Here is a 23,739-nt window from a genome sequence, read left to right as displayed (position 1 = left end):
CCTACGACTGACCAAAAAAAAAAAAAAAAAAAAAGATGTAGTGATACAAACTTTCAAGACAGAAATACAAGCAGAAAAAGAAAACCTAAGAATAGTACCACAACCACAAAAGATAATAATGCACACACTGACAAGGCCACTAACACAAAACCATAAAAAGTGCAAAACTAGTGACATACAGCAAATGAGCTGGATGGAAGGCCCCTGTGATGGTCAAGGACCAGTAGAGGGGACTACAGTAAATGCAAAGGCACACAAAGGAACTTTATGGATCTGTTTTATATCATGATTGTAGTGGTGGTTATATGTGTTAATCTTAATAATCTGTAAACCTAAGAAGGCTAAATGTTATATGTAAACTTTACTTTCACAGTGGTTTTTTTTTTTTTTTTGGTCTTACGTGGGTTTGAACTCAGGGCTTGGGCTATCCCTCATTCAAGGCGAGCGATCTACTTGAGCCACAGGGCCACTTCCAGTTTTCTAGTGATTTATTGGAGGTTATAGTCTCCTTGAACCATGATTCTCAGATCTCAGCCTCCTGAGTAGCTAGGATTATAGGCATGTGCCACCATTTTTAAGTAACTAAAAGTTTAAAAATGGCAGTGCTTACTGCTAATCTTTGCATAAATAATAAGTGGTATGAAATAAAACAAAGTAATATAACAGTTATCCTAAAAGAAAGTATACTTTTCTAAAGGAGTGCTACTGTGTGGAAAGAAAATTTGTTATACTACGGGGCTGGGAAGGTGGCTCAGTGGTAGAGTGCTTGCCTTGCATGCATGAGGCCCTGGGTTCAATTCCTTAGCACCACATAAGCAGAGAGAGCTGGAAGTGGCGCTGTGGCTCAAGTGGTAGGACGCTGGCCTTGAGCTGAAGAGCTGAGGGACAATGCCCATGCCCAGAGTTCAGGCCCCACGACCAGCCAAAAAAAAAAAAGAAGAAAATTTGTTATACCAGTGATTATGTTTACAACTTCAGGCCAATAAAAATATTTTACAAAAAAAAAAAGGTATAAACCAGCAAGTGGGAGGCTGAGGCAGAAGGTTCACAAGTTTGAGGGTAGCCTGAGCTACACAGCTGAATTCCAAACCTTCCTAAGCAATATAGCAAGACCCTGTTTCACAAGAAGGAGGGAGGGTGTTTGTAACATTGATCAAAGGCCAGAAGGAACTATTGATCAGTCCTACATTTAGAAAATGCATTTCTTTTTTGGGGGGTGGGGAGAGTTGTGGGATTTGAGATACACCTTTCACCCATTTTGGATAGGGTTTATTGATTTTGCTGGGCCTACTTTGGACTGAAATCTCCGTATCTTTCCCCCATAACTGGAATGCAAGCATGCAACATAGCTAACCCAATTTTTGCCTGGGTTGGACTCAAACCACAATGCTCTTGATCTCCGCCTTCCAAGTTCTAGGCTCACAGATGTGTAGTAACAGCACACTTACTCCCTGAAAAATGAATTCTAATAAAGCCAGACAAAAGAATACAATGTAGTAAAAAAAATTTTATAGTAACAGTCCAATCTTGCAATCATTAAGCTTAAAAGGCCAGCACACTACCTTCATTATATTTTTATAAACAACAACAACAAAAAACAACTAAACAACACCCTATCTCAACCAATTTTTTAAAATGCTAAATGTAGTGGCCCACAACTGTGGGAAAAAGGAGGGTTAAGTATAGTAATTAAGTATAGTATCTGATGCCAGAATAAATTCTATACTGGTAGTAGGAAAAATGTTCTAAGAGATTTCATTAAGGCATTTGGTTAAGATTGGAATTGGACAATATGTTTATATGAATGCCTATTTATGAAGTTGTTAGTTTACTATGGTTATATAAGAGAATTATCCTATTCTTCATAAATACCATGAAATGTTAGAGAAAAGATATACAACAAATGTAACTTACCCTCAAGGAGGTTGGGAAATGGGAGTGTAGAAAGGAGGAACTGAAAGAGAAAGAAGGGAAAGTGAGAAACAAGGAAAAGAGAAAGAAGAGGAAAAAGCAGGAACCCAAGAATCAAATCAGTTTCAAATATTTTTTTTTTTGGGGGGGGCAGGGGTCTTAGCTCTTCAGCTTAAGGCTAGCACTCTACCACTTGAGCCACAGCACCACTTCTGGCTTTTTTTCTTTTTGCTTATGTGGTGCTGAGGAATCGAACCCAGGGCCTCAAGCATGCAAGGCAAGCACTCTACCACTGAGCCACCTTCTGAGTCCCATCAGTTTCAAATCCTTAACACTCATTTCCTGCATGAGGAGCAAAGGAAGTTTCTTTTTCCTATTCCTCTTGTTACATTAAAAAATAGGCCCTTTCTGTAATTTTCACCTTGTGGGACTCTCCTTTTTGTAAGACACCATGAAAGACTTAAGGACCTGCAATTTTGTGAAAATTCTAAAGCTGATGGAACCCCCTCATCCATCCATCCATCCATCCATCCATCCATCCATCCATCCATCCATCCATCCACGCACTCCACCCATCCACCCATCATGTATGTTGTGACAGAAATTGGCGAGCCAGCCAGAAGTTAATTCCCATAAGACACAGAAAACAAAAATGGGAACAATAGCTAACATTTCTAGCAATTATCAATTGGTGTGTATTCTAAAGAACTATGACTTTAAAGAAGAGAGATTAGCCAGGAATTGGTGTCTCATACCTGTAATCCTACTCAGTAGGCTCAGATCTGGGGATTGCGGTTCAAAGCCAGCCCAGCCAAGAAAGTCCAATACTCTTATCTCCAATTAACCACCAAAAGACTGGACTGGAAGTGGAGTTGTGGCTCAAATGGTAGAGTGCTACACTTGAGCAAAACTTTAGCTCAGGGACAGTGCCCAGGTCCTGAATTCAAGTGCCTCACAGCCAGAAGGAAAAAAAAGCTTTATTATTATAATGTGTGTATGTGTGGTATATCTATCTATCTATCTATCCATCCTCATTATAAATTAGATAATGGGCCAGGTGCCAGTGGCTCACACCTGTAATCCTAGCTACTCAGGAGGCTGAGCTCTGAGGAGCATGGTTCAAAGCCAGCTCAGAGAAAAGTCCCCATGACTCCAATTAACCACTCAAAAACCAGAAGTAGAGCTGTGGCTCAAAGTGGTAGAGCCTTGAGCAAAAGAGCTCAGGGATAGCGCCCAGGTCTTGAATTCAAGCCCTACCTAATTAATTAGATAATGGAAAATCTTGCCCTGTAAATGGACACACTTACTTTAATACAATATTCCTGCTTATTTTCATTTTGAGAAACGACAAGAGTAAATTGTCTGAAATTCTCTTTACGTACAGTTTTTTTGGATGGCAGAAATATCTCACTATACGTACACGTGTACACACACACACACACACACACACACACACACACACACACACACACACACACACACACACACACACACGTTTCTAAGAACACTGAAAAAATCTTAGATCAATTTAAGATTATAACTACTACTGGTGACTAAACTAGAAGGACTTTGATGTTCTATTCTCAGTCTGTTGCACTCAGGGAGAGAAGAATACCATTGGACAGCAGCAGCTCAAGGTTATGATAATGAGGTCCATGTCAGGGATAAAGTAAAATCAATGGGAAATCTCATCATTCCCAATGATGAAGCCAACTGGAGCTACTGAATTGGGAATACCAATGTAGAACTTTTTAACTGCATGATTAATTATGACAAAGTATAACTCAGGAAAAGGATTGTTAACAGAGACACCTGGAATCTGTACTAATACCAGCCCAGATTCAATAGGACAAACATTAGTAAACGAGCCTTTTTAACAGGTTTCAACAATTAGGATTTAATGGTATAACAAAGAAGTATTAAGAGAGGTAAATTACCAGCAAGAGAGGCAAGCCCAATTATATGCTGAAATGCAAGGTCAAATACTACCTATGATTATCAACAGAAAATTTCCCTCTAAAGGAATGCCTCCCCAAGGAATAACTCAGGGCAACTCTAAATAGCATGCTGATGCAAGCAACTTAAAGGGGAAATGTCATAAATGTGGAAAAAAGAACACTGGAAAGCCAAATGTCCTAAGAAGGGGCCACTATATCCAGCACCCCCTCTGCTGTGAGAGTTAACACTAGAAAAAGGACTGGAGAAAGGGTTTCCCATCTCCAAACTGGCAGTTTTTGAGAATTAAAGGTTCCCACTATTCGAGCCCAACAAGTCAACTCTTCAATATCCTTGGGAACCCCAGGTATCTCTTGAGTTAGTTAGAAGATTTTTAATAGATAATAGGGATCAGTATTCTGCCTTAATTGGATTCCCTGATCTCTTTCTTTTTTTTTTTTTTTTTTTGGGTTGGTCGTGGGGCTTGAACTCTGGGCCTGGGCGTTGTCCCTCAGCTCTTCAGCTCAAGGTGAGCGCTCTACCACTTGAGCTACAGCGCCACTTCCGGTTTTCTGGTGGTTTATTGGAGATAGGAGTCTCACGGTCTTTCTTGCCCGGGCTGGCTTTGAACCGTGATCCTCAGATCTCAGCCTCCTGAGTAGCTAGGATTACAGGCGTGAGCCACCAGCGCCCGGCTCCCTGATCTCTTTCTGAACAGAACTGCATAGTAACTGATGTTGATGGATCTGCGGGATGAATTTTTATTTCCTCTTAAAGATTTCTTGCTTTTCAAAAATGTCCCACTATACTCTTGGGCAGAAATATTTTGATTACTTTGGGAATAAATTAAAAATTGTGTGAATTGTTATGTAAGAAGGTAACCTGGGATTGTTTTCTTCTTTAACTTCACTAGAATAATAAGATGAACTAGAAGTATTTCATGTTAAAATTTTTGTTTAAATTAAATTTTTTAATCATTTCAAATTAAACCACAAAGGATGGAGAACTATTTTTTAAAAATCATCTCATACAAGAGATCTTTTCTCAAGTTAGAAAGATATAAAAAGTTGTAAGGCTATAATTTGGGGGGAAAAAAGGTTAAAGGGCCAGGTGCCAGTGGCTTACACTTGTAATTCTAGCTACTCAGGATTTGAAACTAGATTGGCAGGAAAGTTCATAAGACTCTTATCTCATATTAATCCCCAGAAAACTAGAAGCGGTACTCTGTGGCTCAAAGTGGTAGAGTGCTAGCCCTGAGTGAAAAATCTCAAAGACAGTACCTAGGTCCAGGGCAAGTTCAAAGCCCAGGGCTTGAGTTCAAGCCTAACAACTGACCAAAACAAAAGCAAAAACAAAAAAAAGTGTGTGTGTGTGTGTGTGTGTGTGTAAAAAAAGTGAGAAAGAGATGGCTCAGTGTAATCCTAGCTACTCAGTTGTCTGAGATCTGAGGACTGAAAAAAATGTGTGTGTGTGTGTGTGTGTGTGTGTGTGTGTGTGTGTAAAAAAAGTGAGAAAGAGATGGCTCAGTGTAATCCTAGCTACTCAGTTGTCTGAGATCTGAGGACTGTGGTTCGAAGCCAGCCGGGGCAGGAAAGTCCATGAGACTCTTATCTCCAATAAACTCAAAAGAGCCAGAAATGGCACCATAGCTCAAGTGGTAGAATGCTTACCTTGAGTGAAAGAAGCTCAGGGACAGCACCCAGGCCCAGAGTTCAAGTCTCAGGACCAGCAAAAAAAAAAGTGGTAGACCACTAGCCCTGAACAAAAGTGCTCAGTGACATCTTCCAGGCCCTGAGGTTCAAGCCCCAGATTATAAACTATATATTAATAGATATTTGTGCAATCTGTAACTATGATGCCAATGGTAGTTATTGTATATTAAATGAGTTCCCCAAGTAAGCCATCTAAATGCCAAGCATAGCAAGACACTTTATCAAGCTAGTGACCTGTAAATAAAACCTGTTAGTGATTCTAGCCTATTTTTAACAGTTTTGTATACCTTTGCTCCTATACAAGAGCTTGATGGTGCCAGTGTAATGCTGCTAATCATAATTATTATCCTTAAAATGTCATGTGCAATGGAAATAATTACTACATTATTTCTGCAAAGCTGTAAACATGGCTATTCTAAATTTCTACCATCTACAGTTTGTATCCTTCTCCAAGGCATTTGTGATCAAACTCACAGAATACATCTTCAGCAAGGACTTGTTTTTCAACTATTATGGTCTTAGTGCTTTTTTGAAAGGGTAACATTTAAGTCTAATGCTAAAAATAGCCATGAAGATTAATAAAAATCTTTTGTTCCCAGCAGCAGGAGGATGAGGAGGAGCAGGAGGAGGAGGAGGAGAGAAGGAAGAGAAGAAAAATCAATGCAAGTTAGGCAAAGTACAAAAGCTAAAGGCTGGTAACTTAAATTTCCAGGGGAAAAAAAAAAAGCTATTTCAAATCTTTCTCTATCTCCTTTCCTCCCTCTTTCTTTCCCTCCCCACTTCCTCCCACACACACACTGCTGTAGAGCAGGTACTCTATCTACCTCAGCCTTTTTCATTCCCCACTCCCCATTAGGTCTTGAACTCTGGGCCTGAGTGCTGTACCTGAGTTCTTCAGCTCAAGATTAGCACTCTACCACAGCACCACTTCCAGTTTTCTGGTGGTTAACTGGAGAAGAGTCTCATGGACTTTCCTGCCAGGCTGGCTTTGAATCATGATCCTCAGATCTCAGCCTCCTGAGTAGCTAGGATTACAGGCATGAGCCACAGGCACCCCGCTCTTGTACCTTTTCTTGAAAGCCAAGGAAAAATATTTAAGAAAAAAAGTTAGCACTTGCCTTGAGCTGAAGAGCGCAGGGACAGCACCCAAGCCCAGAGTTCAAGCCCCATTACCGACAAAAAAGAAAAAAAGTTGTATTTTTTTTTGAAAATTCTAGCAAAATTACAAATGAATAAAATTACAAATGGATAAAGAAGTAGAAATAGAAGCATGAAATTATGGAGTCTTGGTCTAAAGGAAGCTAAAATTAGAAACAGAAAGTAGAACAAACACAACAAGAGAAAGGGAAAAAGAGCAAACTAGATAAAGCCTGTTTGCTAAACACATCAAAGGAAATGGGATTCAAAACTGCAGAAGTCTAAGAGAATGATGGTTTTACTAACAAAAGACATGTAACTAGGCAAAGCATAACTGCTTTCTTGGATATTAGACAACTCTCTATTCTTGTTTTTTCTTATTCTGGTGCAACATTCAAGGTTAAGAATGAGGCAATTTGAAATTCTTTTTTTTTTTTTTTTTTTTATTTTTTTGGTCCGGTTGTGGGGCCTGAACTCTGGGCCTGAGCACTTTCCCTCAGCTCTTCAACTCAAGGCTAGTGCCCTACCACTTGAGCCACAGCGCCACTTCCGGCTTTTTTCTTTTTGCTTATGTGGTGCTGAGGAATCGAACCCAGGGCCTCATGCTTGCAAGGCAAGCGCTCTACCACTGAGCCAACTTCCCAGCCCGGCTATTTGAAATTCTATTTGCCAGCACAATCTGGGAAAATGCATCTTCACCAGGTAAAATGGTAAACATGGGCTAGGGTTCATTCAGATTAAGTGTCCTTAAAATGTTTAGTCATGGGAGGCAGAGGGATGTTTTCTCCCTTCCCAAGGTTATGTTTGTTTACCCATTCACATACATGTAAATGAACATAAATGAGTATATATTAGAGTGAATATCCCATGCCCATTCTTTCAACTAGAATTAACATTAAAGAGAAAAGCATCACGTATAAAATAAGTATAAATTAAACCATAAATGAAAGGAAAGGGTAGTAATTAAAAAGTTGAAATAAAATTACAATGGATCAAGTTAAAATAAAATGAATAAATTACCTGGCTAATCAAATGCTGGTCAAGTACGAGTTTATATTTAATGGTCTCTGAGTCCACTGTTCAGCAAGTATTTTGAGCCTGAGAACAAAAAAAGGAGGAAGGGTTGAATTTTATTGCCCTTTCTTCAAATAAACATTAGTATCAGTCAAACATAAATTCATTGTTCCATTCTCTTCCTTCCTTCAACTTAAAACAAAAACAAATAAAAGCTATCAAGTACAATGCCTCTTCCTAGGAATTTGAGTAAATGCCTTATTTTCCCATGTATCAATACTTCTGCCTTTTCCCTTTTTTTAATGTATGGTATACACAATATACTCTGTCACTGTTTGTAAATATGGATAAGTAAAGTGGGAATGAAGGAGACCAGCTGTAAATACTAATAAGTAATCTGAACAGATGGATGCTCTGAATTTGTAGATCCCCCTCATATGTCCAAAATGAAAGCTCAACAGAAATGAATTACATTAAGACCCTGGTAGAAGCTAATTCTTAAATACTCGCAGTTCAAACAAGATCAATACCCACATAAAGGAACAGATGAAGGACTACAACAAGCAGCATACAGGGAAAGGAGGGGGATGTTTTCTCACTCGCTATAAAGGATGTGTTTGAATCACCAATAGAGAAATATTATAAATGGGGAATCTAGAGACAATAATTACAATAATATGCAATAACAAATATGAACAAAGAAACAGACTTTTGCACAAGTAGAAATGAGGAGCAAGTAAAAACATTCACCTCCCCTATGAATTTCCAAATGTACAATGAAACAACAATCTGTCAATGATTCTAGTGGCATCTTTATCAAGACAACAACCATAACTACAATATGCCCTAAAGTTAATAACATTCATGCTGGCATTGACAGGCCTTTGGAAAGGGGTAAGAAAATACATTCATAAATTCCGAGAACCAAGCATATTATAGCTATAGCCAACTGATAAAGCACATAGGGAAAGCAAACCATCATCTATCCACCTTGTATGAATGGCACTACACTTTGAATACAAAAGGGGAGAAAATGGAGGGAGAGGCACAGCATATATAGTTAGCAAAAGAAAAGGAGAAAATCCAGGTAATAGTAACAATGCTGCGTAATTACATGTCTACATATAATCAGAGTACAGTTACAGGGTTATAACTGAGATAGGTACCAAAAAGAAGCTTTTGTATTTTTAACTTGAAATGCATCTATAATTAATAATACAACTAGTTGTTAGCATTAAACGGATACAGTAGGTTAGATGTAGATTGCCAGTTTTTTCCCTTACTTGGTAGGCACCTGGTTCAGACTAAGACTCTTTAGAGCTATATAGGTACATAGACATATATATATATACATACATATACATATAGAAATTAATATATAAAGATAGAAGTGGATACATACATACATATGTGCACACATATACAGATATATCATAAGGCTTTTGTGAGCATTAAATGAAAATTTATCAATATTTATTGGTAACTAGCATATAAAGCTCAAAAATTAAACTTTTACAACCCAAGACTATTTTTTTTTGTCGGTCGTGGGGCTTGAACTCTGGGCCTGGGCGCTGTCCCTCAGCTCTTCAGCTCAAGGCGAGCGCTCTACCACTTGAGCTACAGCGCCACTTCCGGTTTTCTGGTGGTTTATTGGAGATAGGAGTCTCACGGTCTCTCCTGCCCTGGCTGGCTTTGAACCGCGATCCTCAGATCTCAGCCTCCTGAGTAGCTAGGATTACAGGCGTGAGCCACCAGCGCCCGGCTAACCCAAGACTATTTAACAAATAATATAACTGAAGAAGTTCCAGGGCTGGAAATGTGGCTTACTGGTAGAGTGCTTGCCTAACATGCATGAAGCCCTGGGTTCCATTCCTCAGTACCACATGAACAGAAAAAGCCGGAAGTGGCGATGTGGCTCAAGTGGTAGAGTGCTAGCCTTGAGCAAAAAAAAAGCACAGGGAGAGTGTCTGGGTCCTGAGTTCAAATCTCAAGACTCGCCCCCCTCCCAAAAAAAAAGAATTTCCAAGCACACTAAACTAAAAATAGTAAACATACTTGTTTTTATTTTTAAATGATTTCAGTATTTTTTAATGTTAATCTTGTGGTCTTATTCAATTAGATAAAAATGGAGAGGAGAAAGGTAGGCAGAAAAATTCAGGTTTTCTTGGCCCTTGTTTTAAATCAGGTTTCACTTCAGGACTTTGCCTCAGGTTCTTTGGCTGTTACTGTTCCTTTTTTATGGTGGACTATGGGATGAGTACATCTAAGAAGTAAGTATAGTGGGGTATGAGAAGGAACTCAAGTCAGAAAATATCTAAGTACCACTACCTAGTGTGGAAAGTTGGTAACAAACTACCTAAGCTAATATTCAACTACTGTAAAGCTGGTTTTCACACTCTGGAAGGAATGTTAACCCCTACCAATCTGTACACTCAGGATAAAGACACACTGTCTACAAAATACAAAATCCTGGAAAGCAAATAGCTAACCTCCAGAGATTCCTGGATAGTCAAAGATCAATGACTGGCTTGTTTCCTGGGAACTTGGGGGTAAATAGTCTTGAAAAGTACTATATTCAACAGTCCTCTAAAGCTGTTTTAAAAAATGTTGGTGAGTTAAAAACTGTCTGGAGCCAAGATTTGTTGGATATATTGGCTTTATCAAAAAATAAGTTTAAGCCGGGCACCAGTGGCTCACGCCTGTAATCCTAGCTACTCAGGAGGCTGAGATCTGAGAATCACGGTTCAAAGCCAGCCCGGGCAGGAAAGACCAGGAAAGACTGTGAGACTCCTATCTCCAATAAACCACTAGAAAACCGGAAGTGGCACTGTAGCTCAAGTGGTAGAGTGCTAGCCTTGAGCTGAAGAGCTGAGGGACAGCGCCCAGGCCCAGAGTTCAGGCCCCACGACCGGACCCCAAAAAAAAAAAAAAACAACAACAAACCTGTTTCACCAGAAGCTAATGGAGAAGGGAAAAAAAAGAAATCAAACCAAGCTCGGTTAATAGCTAGCCTGTGAAGACATGCCTGAAGGACAGAACAAAGAATCAAACTGGAAAAGAGAAAAGGAAATCCACTCTACAGTGCTACTTGAGAACACCAACAAGACAAAAAGTGGCCATCAAATATAATAAACATGTGGTAGGGAGCAGAGGCTGGTGGCTCACACCTGTAATTCTAGCTACTTAGGAGGCTGAGATCTAAGGACCACAGTTCAAAGCCAGCCTGGGCAGAAAAAGTCCCTGTGAGACTCTTATCTCCAATTAACTACTCAAAAACCAGAAGTGTCTCTGTAGTTCAAGTGATAGGTCGGTAATCTTGAGCACAGAGAGGCTCAGGGACAACACCCAGGCCCACAGTTCAACCAACCACAACAACAACCCAAAAAAAAAAGGAGGCGGAGGGAGGGTTGCTAAACATGGAAGAGGCAAGGACTCTGCTATTAACCTACAAACTATTGGCTACCGCTGTCATTACTCAGACTCCTCACTTCTTTTTTTTTGGTCCAGTCGTGGGGCCTGAACTCTGGGCCTGAGCGCTGTCCCTCAGCTCTTCAGCTCAAGGCTAGTACTCTACCACTTGAGCCACAGTGCCACTTCCGGCTTTTTTTTTCTGCTTATGTGGTGCTGAGGAATCGAACCCAGGGCCTCATGCATGCAAGGCAAGTGCTCTACCACTGAGCCACCTTCCCAGCCCAACAGACTCCTCACTTCTTAAATCCTAGAAATGGCAGCTTCAACCTCCAGAGGACAATCAACTATTGCTGATTTTCAAATCATTACAGGATAAACTGGTTTGCCAGTTTTTAGGTTTTTTGAAAGTTGTGTCACATCACTGTTAAATTTAATATTCTTTTGTAGTTGGAATTATTAACCAAGTGACAAATAAATCCTTTGCTATAACTATAACAACTGATTTCATTTCTAGCAATCAACTGATCTGTAGCTGTACTACGGGGGAAAATAGAATGCATTGAACTCATGTGACAGTTTAAAATTATATAAGATGGATGTTTCTGAGGTAAAGACATACTCATTTTAAAAAAATGGGGGGGGGTGTCAGTCATGAGGCTTGAACCTTCAGGGCTTAGGTGCTATCCTTGAGCTTTTTCACTTTAGGATAACATTCTATCACTTGGAGCCACAGCACCACTTCTGATTTTCTGGTGGTTAACTGGAGATAAGAGTCTCACACAGAAGTGGTGCTGTGGCTCAAGCAGTAGAGTGCTTGCCTTGAGCTGAAGAGCACAGGGTTAGCACCCAAGCCCAGAGTTCAAGCCCCAGACTGACAAAAAAAAAAAAAGTCTCACAGACTTTCCTGCCTGGGCTGGCCTAAAACTGTGATCCCCTCAGATCTTAGCCTCCTGAGTAGCTAGGATTACAGGTGTGAGCTATCTGGGCTAGTAAAACCTTTTTAAAACTATCTCTTAGCCACTACTATGCTCAAATCAGTTAAAATGCTTTTAGTACGCAGGAGAAAACTGGTGAGATACTGACCACAACTTTTAAAAATACTATTACCACTTTGTTAAGGGCAGAAGAGAATGAATTGTTATTATATAGTAAATTAAGAATAATGTTCAAAAAGTTGTTATGTATTACAATTTACTTATCCTATGATATACTAAAAAGGATCAAGCTTACTTAAAATAATTTATTTTAAGCACAGTGCCAGTGATTCATGTCATAATCCTAGCTACTCAGTAGGCTGAGATCTGAGAATCACGGTTCAAAGCCAGCCCAGGCAGGAAAGTCTGTGAGACATCTCCAATTAACCACCAAAACACTGGAAGTAGAACTGTAGGCTCAAGAAGTAGAATGCTAGCCTAGAGGAAAAAAAAGTCAGTGACAACAACCAGGTCCTGAATTCAAGTCCCAGAACTAGCAATAATAATAAAGTAATAATAATAGCAATAATTTATTCTGCACATTCATTAATAAATTATAATACATGTTTAGTTGTAGGGGAGTCATTAAAACAGAAGACTTGCCTTTAGGAAACCTAGGTTTTGTAAAATCCAGCTCCTTGGAATGACCTTGGGTAACACATTTAATTTAATTTAATGCTTATTGTGTGTCTATTACATGCCAGGCTCTGCACTGGAACTTAGAAACATAAACAAATCATGGTGCCTGCCATTAATTAAGTAGGAAAAGAGAATATGGCAAATGAAATGAATCAAGTTCCTGAAATGAAAACATCCAGCCAGTAAGCACTTATTGAACACCAACAGGCTACAGTGAGCTATAGTCCTGGGTCAGAAAACCAAAGGTAGAAAGCAAATTCCTATAACAGTATTACAAAAGAGAAGAAAGAGATGACAGGCCCAGGGGTCACCAAGCAAGAGTGGGGAGGATAGATAAGCAAGAAAGTAAAGGAGGATGAACATGGCAGAAATGGTTTATAAGCCTATATAAGAATAGAATAATGAAACCTGTTGAAATTGTCTGGAAAGAGATGGAGGAGTGTGGGGAGTTTTATATACTGTTTACTTGTGAGCTGTCACAAAGAACCCCACCCTAAGTATACTAATGAAAGAGGAAGCTAACCAGCCTTTTTCATAGGATTGTTGTGGTAACTATAGAGCAGATGTGAAATCAAGACAACCCCAAAAACTACTGGGGGGAGGGGCCTATTAATGAAGTAAGAATTTGTAATTTGTGCAAGGACTACCCAGGATTGTAACAGAAACTATATGAGTTTCTTTATAACAAAAGAAAAAGAAGAGCCAGGCACAGGAGCACTCATCTGTAATTCCAGCACTTGGGGAGTTGAGGATGGTAAGTGCAAGACCAGTGTGGGCTACAGATCAAAATTTGGTCTCAAAAACAGAAGGAAAAAGAAAAAAGATAAAGGGGGCGGTGGGGGGGGGGGGGGAGGGGAAGAACCACTTTGTAAACTACTGACCTTCTATGTAAAACAGTATACGGGATACAGGAAGCTGAAACTTAAAAATATTCTTAATTTAACATATCCAGAAGCTTAAACTATACATTTTGCTCACACAACAGATAATAAACAATGGTATTAAAATAGTCTTAAAAATTATCTTGTAATTAAGGGGAAAACTAAAATCGCCCATCGTCACACCAATTTACTAAAGACCCCACGTCTTTCAAACAGACACACCAGCAAACAGCTTGCTGGTGCTTGCTCATCCTCCTTCTCCCCAATCTTGAAAAAGCTGCCTGCAGTGCTGCAAGATCACACAAAATAAATACAGGAAAAAGGGTGGGAGGGCTGGGTGGGGAGGTGAGCAAAGCACTGGGCTCCACCAGTGGAAGGCGTTCCACAAGAATTGCTACAGGGTCAAAAGTTTACAGTGGTTTCAATTTCACCTTTTAGCAGCCAATCAGGAAATAGAGGCTGCACCGCTGACCCCTCAGGCAGCAAATGAACATTAACTCATTGGCTACCAGGATTGCACATATTTCTAGTCGTGTTTCTTTTTCCTTTTATAAGAGCAGGAAAAAAGTGGAGAAGGCAAAGAACATTTTAAGTTCAAGGTGACAATTTTTATTTTAAACAAGTGTTTAAGGGAAGAAATGATCAAGTAATTATCCTCCTCCTTGAAATTACTTTATCCTGGAGTATCTAATAAGCCAATTATTATACCAGTATCAAGACAAAGAATGAATTTAAGTGGTTAAGGAGACAGATTTACCTCTGTTCTAAGAATAATGCTGCATGCATTTAAAGTAAATACTTCAAAGTAACTCAGCTAATGAAGACATTGAATTACTTACACTGAAATTTTATTGTATAATCCTGTCATTAATTTAAGTGTGAAATGTGCCTAACCTTTACACGGGCTGAACCTACAGAAGTATAGATAAAACTCCTTAGGCTTAAATGTCCTTCTGTACTCCTGCTTTCCACACACTTCAGTACATAGGAGAATCCTCTAAACAAACAGGAATGAAGCCTTTTTGGCAAGATACAACTGCTCCCCTAATTAATGTTTTATGTAAATCTCTTCAAATGCAGAAATCAATATACTAATCCACTAAACACAGTTGTCCACATTCTGAACTTTACATTGAGCAGCAGTTGGGAAGGGTGAGAAGAAAGATGTTTGAACCCAGAAACAGGCCAGGCAGTATAACACAGGAAGACCTCAACTCAAAAATAAAGTAGGACACAGGTGGCTCATGCCTGTAATCCTAAATACTCAGGAGGCTAAGATCTGAGGATTGTGGTTGGAAGCCAGCCCGGGCAGAAAAGTCCATGAGACTCTTATCTCCAATTAAGCACCAAAAAGCCAGAAGAAGCAGAGCTGTAGCTGAAGTAGTAGAGCACCAGCCTTGAGCAAAAGAAGCTCAGGGATAGTGCTCAGACCTTCAGTTCAAGCCCCAGAGTCAACACAAAATAAATAAAAATAAAGACACTGCCACATAAACTTATAGTACATCTAAAAATTAGATTCCTTCAAAGCACTACAAAAATACTACAGTAAAATATACCTGTCCTGTCAAAATAATCAATTAATTAAATCTTAATTTAGCATACAGTGCATGTGTGGTCAACATTATATTTCTCTTATTGACATAATAGCTGAGTTTTAGCAGTCTTACTAAAATTTAGGCTTATATTCAGAAATCCCTAAGAAAATGATTGCATGAAGGATATTAGTTCTTATCCAAATAAGCAAATTAAGATATGATAGTTATTTCTGAAAACCAGAAGGCAAAATATAAAAGTACACTTACTGTGGGGCTGGGAAGGTGGCTCAGTGGTAGAGCGCTTGCCTTGCATGCCTGAGGCCCTGAGTTCGATTCCTCAGCACCACATAAGCAAAAAGTAAAAAGCCGGAAATGGTGCTGTGGCTCAAGTGGTAGAGCACTAGCCTTGAGCTGAAGAGCTGAGGGACAACGCCCAGGCCCAGAGTTCAGGCCCCATGACTGGACCCAAAAAAAAAAAAAAAAAAAGTACCTTACTGACTAACTCCTAAAGGGTTTTAAGTATAGTATACACTATTCTTTCTAGTGTAAAGTTTGTATAGCAATAAAATGTCAATTGTTTAGATAGAAAATAAATTAATGCTGATATTACATTTCTTTGCATTAAACAAGTAATTTTCTAGTAAAAACTTTCCAACACTCATAATTTAAGTTTATGCATATTTGGCAATAAAAAGTCTTTAATTTTAAAATAGAACTGGTTGTTATTTTAACATGGCTTGCAGAAGATGTATATAGATACATTAAATCAGGAGTCTCCTATATCTTTTTACAAGATGGCCTCATTTTGAAAGAAAATGGATGTGATAAAATTTTACATCAAGTCAGCATGTTAGCAAGCAGCTTTTTTGTGTTCTGAATTTGATTAATACAAACCAAGGTCACTTCCTGAAAGATGCCTACCACTGCAGCTGCAGGCAAACAAGGCCCTAGAGCTGGGGGAAGGGAATAGGCAATGCCATCTATTAGCACTCAGGATTCCATTTCCACAGACAGCTATATTGGGGGAGGGGTTAGCAAGGAAGATCCCAGAGTTCCTGGCATATTAAGATTAAGATATTTCCGTTCCTTAATATTTAAAAATGTACATGATGTACATATATAAGCTTTGATTCAGAAATATCCTGATAGAATGTGCAAAACATTTTACTTAAAAACTACAAAGCCAGACACTGAAGTACACTTAACATTCAACACAGTAAGACCTGTACTTACTATGCAAAGCACCAACAAAGATATAAAGCCCTTAAAGAAAAGAGTCATATTCAGATTTCCTGTATCTAAAACCACGTGTGACCTTAAAGTCATGAAGGCAGAAATCTAAACTATTATTGGAAATACGTGGTAAAGATTTGTCCTGAAATTCAGTTGAATTATCTTACCAACATTAATACAAATGCCATTTTGCTTCTGTATTCAAACACACACACACACACACACACACACACACACACACACACACACACACACACACACACACACACACACACACACACACACACACACAGAAAAAAATCTTCTCCCTAAAAAATTAAAGCCACACATGGTAGTACGTGCTTTATAATGCCAGCTACTAAGATGATAGAAGCAGGAGTATCAAGGTTCAAAACTTGATAGCTTTGCTAAAGCAAAGTCCTATACACCTCTGAACAAACTGGATAAACTACTAGTCAGGAAATCTATATACTGCTTATAATATTTTTGCATATAGCCTTGAACAAATGAATTGATTTTGGTGTCCTAGCTACCAAGTGAGAATTACACTCAAACCATGATATTCCAGGGACATTTAACAAATAATTCACTGTGGCTTTTGTTTTAAGTTTTTTCCATCCTGTGGAAAACACTTCCAAAACAACTAAGTAAATGCCTACCACAATGTAGTCAGGGCAGTGCACACTGTAATCTCAACACTTGGCAGAAGTATGTAGTCTGCCTGGGCTATACAGCAAGACACACTACATTAAAACAAACAAACAAAGTCCTACCACAGAGGTACATCCCCAATGCCACCATAGTTTATTTTGCTTTGTTCATTCTTCTTTGTTTTAGGATTGCAGGTATGTGTGCCACCATGCCCATCTTGTGCTTTTTAATGAATATATAGACATATATACCTCTTTTTAAATGATTGATATATTCATTGACATTATTTTTATTTTTTATGTAAGTTTAGAGTTGTTTACTCCTGTGCTTCCTAACCTTTTCTGGAAGTGAAACTTACTCCAATAACTTCAACAAAGGGGAAAGGGGGTTGGATAAAGGTTAGAACTCATAGCTCTAAGCCTGCTCAGTTGGTGCTCTACTAGTTGAGTCACATCCCCAGTCCAGCTTTTTGCTGTTTAAAGATGGGAGTCTCTCAATGACTTTCCTGCTTGAGCTGGCTTTGAACTAGAATCCTCCTGATCTCAGTCTCCTAGGTAGCTAAGGTAAGCTGTTGTACAAAGCTAACAGAGTTTTTAAAATCCTGTTAGGAAGCTAGGCATGCTGATATGTGTCTATAGTCCCAGCACTTAGGAGAGGCAGGAAGATCATTAATTAATCAAAGGCCATCCTGAGCTACATTGCAAGGAGTTCTAGATCAGCCTGGAACCGAGCCATAATGGAAGCTGACCTCAAACATACTGTGGGAATATCTCAAATTCAGTGAACCTAGTGCATAGCTAATGAAATTTCTGTATCATAAGTGCCCCCCAAAGTATGTATAATAAAGCCTTGGTCTTCAGTGGCCCACTTTTGGAAGGTGATGAAACTTTGAAAGATGTGAGTGGGTCCTAAAGGAAGGTCTTAAAGTCATTGGGGGTAAGGGACCTCCTCCTTGTCTCCTTTCTAAGCATGATTTAGGTTATTCTACTGTATGCTCCCATTATGATATACTGGCTAGACTAAACCAATGAAGATGGACGAAGACTCTAAAAACTGTGAAGAAAAATAAATCTATTCGCTTTAAAAGCTGATTATGAGCCAGGCGCTGGTGGCTCACACCTGTAATCCTAGCTACTCAGGAGGCTGAGATCTGAGGATCATGGTTCAAAGCCAGCCCAGGCAGGAAAGGCCCTGAGACTCTTATCTCCAATAAACCACTAGAAAACCGGAAGTGGCACTGTGTTCAAGTGGCAGAGTGCTAGCCTTGAGCTGAAGAGCTCAGGGACAGCGCCCAGGCCCAGAGTTCAAGCCCCACTACCAGAAAAAAAAAAAAAGAAAGAAAAGATTAGATCAGGAAACTGGTTTGTTGTTGGTTGGTTGGTTGGTTGTTATTGTTGATGGTTTTTGGTCAGTCGTAGGACTTGAACTCAGGGCCTAGGCGCTGTCCCTGAGCTCTTTTGCTTAAGGTAGCACTACCACTGTGGGTACTCTAGTGGTTCACTAGAGATAAAAGAGTCTTATAGGTCTTTCCTGCTTGGGCTGGTTTTGAATCAAGATCCTCAAATCTCAGCCTCCTAAGTAGCTAGGATTATAGTTGTGAACCATCAGTGCCCAGCTCAAGTAACTGTTAAAGTAACCAAAAGCTGGCTAATACACATGCCTTTGAAATGGGACACTGCAAAAGATAGGGAAAGACATTCATACATTTCTCAAGACAGCTGTAGGGCAGTGAAGGGGAAATGGATTTTTTTCTCAATTTCTCTTGACCATGTTAATTATTCCAAAGGCAACACAGAACAAAGCACAGAATTAAGCATTAAGGCTGGACACATGTAGTTCAGGTCTATAATCCTACCTACTCAAGAGGCTGAGATCTGAGGATTGAAGAATGAGGCTCATTCAGGCAAGAAAGTCAATGAGACTCTCATTTCTATTTGATCAACACAAATCCAGAAGTGGAAATGTGGTGCTTGAACTGCAGAGTGCTAGCCTTGAAAGGAGTAAGTGCCATCAAATAATTTGTAGAGGGCTAGGGATGTGGCTTAATTTACCTAGGTATGTGCAAGACCTTAGGTTCAATCTCTAGCACTACAAGAAATAATAACAACAACAATAACAATTTGTAATGGCAATATAAATCTCTAGACACCAGAGGTTAAAATATAGTTAAAAGATGTCAACATTGCTACTACAGTTTTCTGGAATTTAAAATACACACACACATACTTATGAATTAATGTCATGCTATAAAACACCAAATGTCTTCAGCTCTCTTCCAGGAATGGTACTTGGATTTCTGCCAAATGCAGAGGAAAAGAAAAAACTGACTTCTCCATGTTTGCAGTACAGGAACCACCCAGTCCAACAAAGAAGAAACCATGTACAATATGGTAGAGAACTCTCATAAAATGACAATGGGGAAGCTGGGCGGCGGTGGCTCACACCTGTAATCCTAGCTATTCAGGAGGCTGAGATCTGAGGATCGCAGTGCAAAGCCAGCTTGGGCAGGAAAGTCTGTGAGAACTCTTATCTCCAATTACTCACCAGAAAACCAGAAGTGGAGTGAGGCTCAATATGGTAGAGAATTAGCCTTGAGCAAAAAGAGTTCAGGGATAGCACCCAGGCCCTGAGTTGTCCCAAGAGGACCAAAATAAACAAAAAAAAAAACAAAACAAAAAAAGTAGCAGGGGTGCTGATGGCTCACCCCTATAATCCTAGCTACTCAGGAGACTGAGATCTGAGGATCCCAGTTCAAAGCCAGCCCCAGCCTGGGCAGGAAAATTAATTACCAGAAAACCAGACGTGCCGCTGTGGCTCAAGTGGTAGAGTGCTCACCTTCAGCTGAAGAGCTCAGAGACAGCACCCAGGCCCAGAGTTCAAGTCCCACGACCTATCAAAAAAAAAAAAAAGTATAATAAGACCATCATCCAAAGAAAACGTACAATAAAGTATCATATGAACTTTTAAAGCTTTCAGGAAGGCAATTTCTAAATATTTATCCAAACATAAAAGATATCCTTTAGACATTCACAGATCTAGAAATTTGACTGAATCTGTTCTATGGAAATATTTTCACAAGTAGGTAGAGATGAGAGAAAACTCTTTGAGCATTGCTTCAACCAGGAGTTTCTTTTCATTAGGCTATAGCAAATCCATATTTGTCACTATATTTATTATGTTCTATCAAATATTTATTCACAGAATAAGCACAAAAGATCAACCCAACAAAATCAATGGTATAAACGTATACACAGAAATGGGTAAACAAGGGCAATTCTACAAAAATAGCTTTCACATTTCCCTTATATTTCTCTTGTGAAAACTTCAAATTTTTTCAATAAAAATTTTAATAGTAGCCAGGCACCTGTGGTTCATGCCTATAATCCCAGCCAGTCCTGGCAGGAAAGTTTCTGAGACTCTTATCTTCAATTAACCACCAGCAAAACAGAAGTAGCACTGTGGTAGAGCACAATCTTGAACAACAAGAGCTCAGGAACAACATTCAGGCCCTAAGTTCAAGCCCCACAATGGACAAAAGAAAATAATGTTTTAATAGTTGGGTAACCATAGCTCACAACTATAATCCTAGTTACTCAGGATCTGAGGCTTGTGGTTTAAAGCCAGCTCCGCAGAAAAGTCTACAAGGTCTCATATATTCAATTAACCAGCAAAAAGCCAGAAGTTGACATGTGGCTGAAGTGGTAGAATGCCAGCCTTCTGCAAAAAAGCCTTGAGCAAAAAAAGTCAAGGAAGCTGGGCACTGGTGGCTCACATCTGTAATCCTAGCTACTCAGGAGACTGAGATCTGAAGATCGTGGTTCAAAGCCAGCCCAGACAGGAAAGTCTGTGAGACTCTTATCTCCAATAAACGACTAGAAAACCGGAAGTGGTGCTGTGGCTCAAGTGGTAGAGTGCTAGTCTTGAGCTGAAGAGCTGAGGGATAGATCCCAAGCCTAGAGTTCAAGCCCTATGACTGACCAAAAAAAAAAAAAAAAAGTCAAGGAAGAGCAAGAGGCCCTGAGTTCAAGCACCAGTACTGAAACAAGAAGAAAGAAAGAAAGAAAGAAAGAAAGAAAGAAAGAAAGAAAGAAAGAAAGAAAGAAAGAAAGAAAGAAAGAAAGAAAGAAAGAAAAGAAAGAAAGAAAGAAAGAAAGAAAGAAAGAAAGAAAGAAAAGAAAGAAAGAGAGAGAAAGAAGAGAGAAAAAGAGAGAAAAAGAAAGAAAGAAAGAGAGGAGAGGAGGGAAGAAGGGAAGAAATGGGAAAGGGCAGAAGGGAAGGAATAAAATTTTGTAAATACTTTTAACAAAAAAATGACATTCTTAACCAAAAAAACACTTGTGCAAAGCACCAGCTTTTGAAGCCAAGGATTTCATACACTACAGTTAAAGAAACCTTCAGCTGAGGGCTGGGAAGGTGGCTCAGTGGTAGAGCGCTTGCCTTGCATGTATGAGGCCCTGGGTTTGATTCCTCAGCACCACATAAGAAAAAAGAAAAAAGCCGGAAGTGGCACTGTGGCTCAAGTGGTAGAGTGCTAGCCTTGAGCTGAAGAGCTCAGGGACAGTGCCCAGGCCCAGAGTTCAAGCCCCACGACCGAACCCCCCCTTGCCCCCCCCACCAAAAATAACCTTCAGCTGGGTGCTGGTGGCTCACCCCGGTGATCCTAGCTACTCAGGAGGCTGAGATCTGAGGCTCATGGTTCAAAGCCAGCCCAGACAGAAATAATAAACCATTCAGAAAACTGGAAGTGGCACAGTGGCTGAAGTGGTAGAGCACTCGTCTTGAGCTGAAGAGCTGAAGGACAGTGTTAGGGCCCAGAGTTCAAGCCCCATGACTGACAAAGAAAGAAAAAAAGAACATTACAAAAACCTTCAATTTCTATTTCTGTAGTCAATTCTAACCTGCCAGAGTTAATCACAAAATGTTTTTTAATTGATAATTATTGCCACATAACCAACCACTCTCACTCTTCCTCCTCTCCTCTCAAAGCATCAGAGTTAAATATGTGCCTGGAATACAAAAATCGCTCCATAACTACCTGGGGAAAAGTAAAATTAATTGGAATCCAAGTCAAACAAATCAGTTTGAAAGATTCAGCATTATAGATTCGTATGAATGGCAATAATAATAATAATCCAAATTTTACTACACTAAGAAATAGTGACCCTGAAGGCCACAACGGGAATGGAACCACCTTATTTTATGAGGTTTTGTTGCTGGCTGGCTTGCTTGCTCTCCCTTGTTTGTTTAGCAGTACTGGGAATTGAATAGGGCCTCCCTTGTGCTCTACCACTTGAACTAAAGCACTTCACCTTGGTTTATAGACAAAATGCAACACAAGCCAGACATTGGTGGCTTACACCTATAATCCTAGCTACTCAGGAGGCTGAGATCTGAGGATCATGGTTCAAAGCCAGCTCAGGCAGGAAAGGCCCTGAGACTCTTATCTCCAATAAACCACCAAGGAAAAAAAAAAAAAAAAAACCGAAGTGACCCCATGGCTCAAGTGGTAGAGCACTAGCCTCGAGCTGAAGAGCTTGAGGGACAGCACCCTGGCCAAGAGTTCAAGCCCACGACAGACAAACAGAAGGAAGGAAGGAGCTGGGAAGTTGATTCAGTTGTAGAGTGCTTGCCTCGCATGCATGAGGCCCTTGGTTTGATTCCTCAATACCACATAAGCAGAAAAAAGCCAGAAGTGGCACTGTGGCTCAAATGGTATGGCACTAGCCTTGAGCTGAAGAGCTGAGGGACAGTGCCAAGGCCCAGAGTTCAGGCCCCACAACCCCCCCCCCAAAAAAAGCAACACAGAACTCTATGAATACATTCAGAGAGTAAAATACAGATAGGATCAGTACAGGACACTGGTCTCTCAGGCTAATAATGTTTTAGATCCTGTTGCTTTATAGCATAGCTCACATAGTTTTAAATTAGCTCCATTTACCAAATAAATCAGTAAAAAAAACACTCTCAGATAACACTTTACTCCACAAATCTGCACACATGAAACTATACTATACTACCTGGCATATTTACAATACTATCTATAGATCTTCCTTCAATGAAATTTCAAGCATGTAAAAATATCTTGATGAGACACTGCAAAGGTATGCTCTGCAGGAGCAGAGATGAAATGCTTTACGGGAACCAATTATCCACCTCTCCTGAAAGTGCAGCCAACTAGTCAGGTTCTCATTAGCTAAAAGATCACATTTTCCAGCCAGGTATGTTTTAACAGCTTTTTTGCTTGTTTGTTTCAGTAGTACTTTCCTTTTTACAATAATGCTTTCCCATCTCCAATTTCAAAGTCACCTTCCAACCTAATGGAAGCATGTAGCTCTGACTTTTCTCTCCATAGAACAAGACAGAATAAAAACTAAGGCAATGAGGCATTTCTTTTCACATTTTACTTCTCTGGCAAGCCACTTGATAACAAACGTACATACAATCCTTTGAGAACAGCTTTGCTGGCATAACACCTATATTTATACAGATAAAAATTCAGCAAATAAGGGCAATAAAAAATTAATACCAGTATGCAATGAGTACATGAAAGCCAGATAGACAATAGACTTCTAAAATGAAGTTTGCAATATAAAGATCTGCTCTCATGAACAACTGCTGAAACAACTGGCAACTTCAAGCTAAGTTTACAAAAAAAAAAAAAAAAAAGAAATGCTGAGGAATCTTTGCTCCTGTTTTCCTATGAAAA

At 39.6% G+C, this 23,739-nt stretch overlaps 1 protein-coding gene across 8 annotated transcripts in view; it reads right to left on the bottom strand.

The window, feature by feature from the left end:
* Ncoa3 (nuclear receptor coactivator 3) overlaps window positions 1-23,739 on the bottom strand; it is a 96,095-nt gene that overhangs the window by 45,808 nt on the left and 26,548 nt on the right. For 6 of the 8 annotated variants that reach the window (XM_069989944.1, XM_069989951.1, XM_069989952.1 and 3 more), the window contains 2 exons: window positions 19,869-19,923; window positions 7,716-7,793 (listed from right to left, as the gene is read on the bottom strand). The gene's annotated coding sequence lies outside the window, so the exon portion shown is untranslated. Of the gene's footprint in view, window positions 1-1,914; window positions 1,955-7,715; window positions 7,794-19,868; window positions 19,924-23,739 lie in introns of all 8 variants that reach the window. The other 2 variants (XM_069989949.1, XM_069989950.1) reach the window with 1 other exon arrangement.

Source organism: Dipodomys merriami, unplaced genomic scaffold (assembly GCF_024711535.1).
Source record: "Dipodomys merriami isolate MVZ:Mamm:240054 unplaced genomic scaffold, mDipMer1.0.p SCAF_39, whole genome shotgun sequence".
NCBI lineage: Eukaryota > Metazoa > Chordata > Mammalia > Rodentia > Heteromyidae > Dipodomys > Dipodomys merriami.
This window is presented reverse-complemented; position numbering and strand designations above follow the sequence as displayed.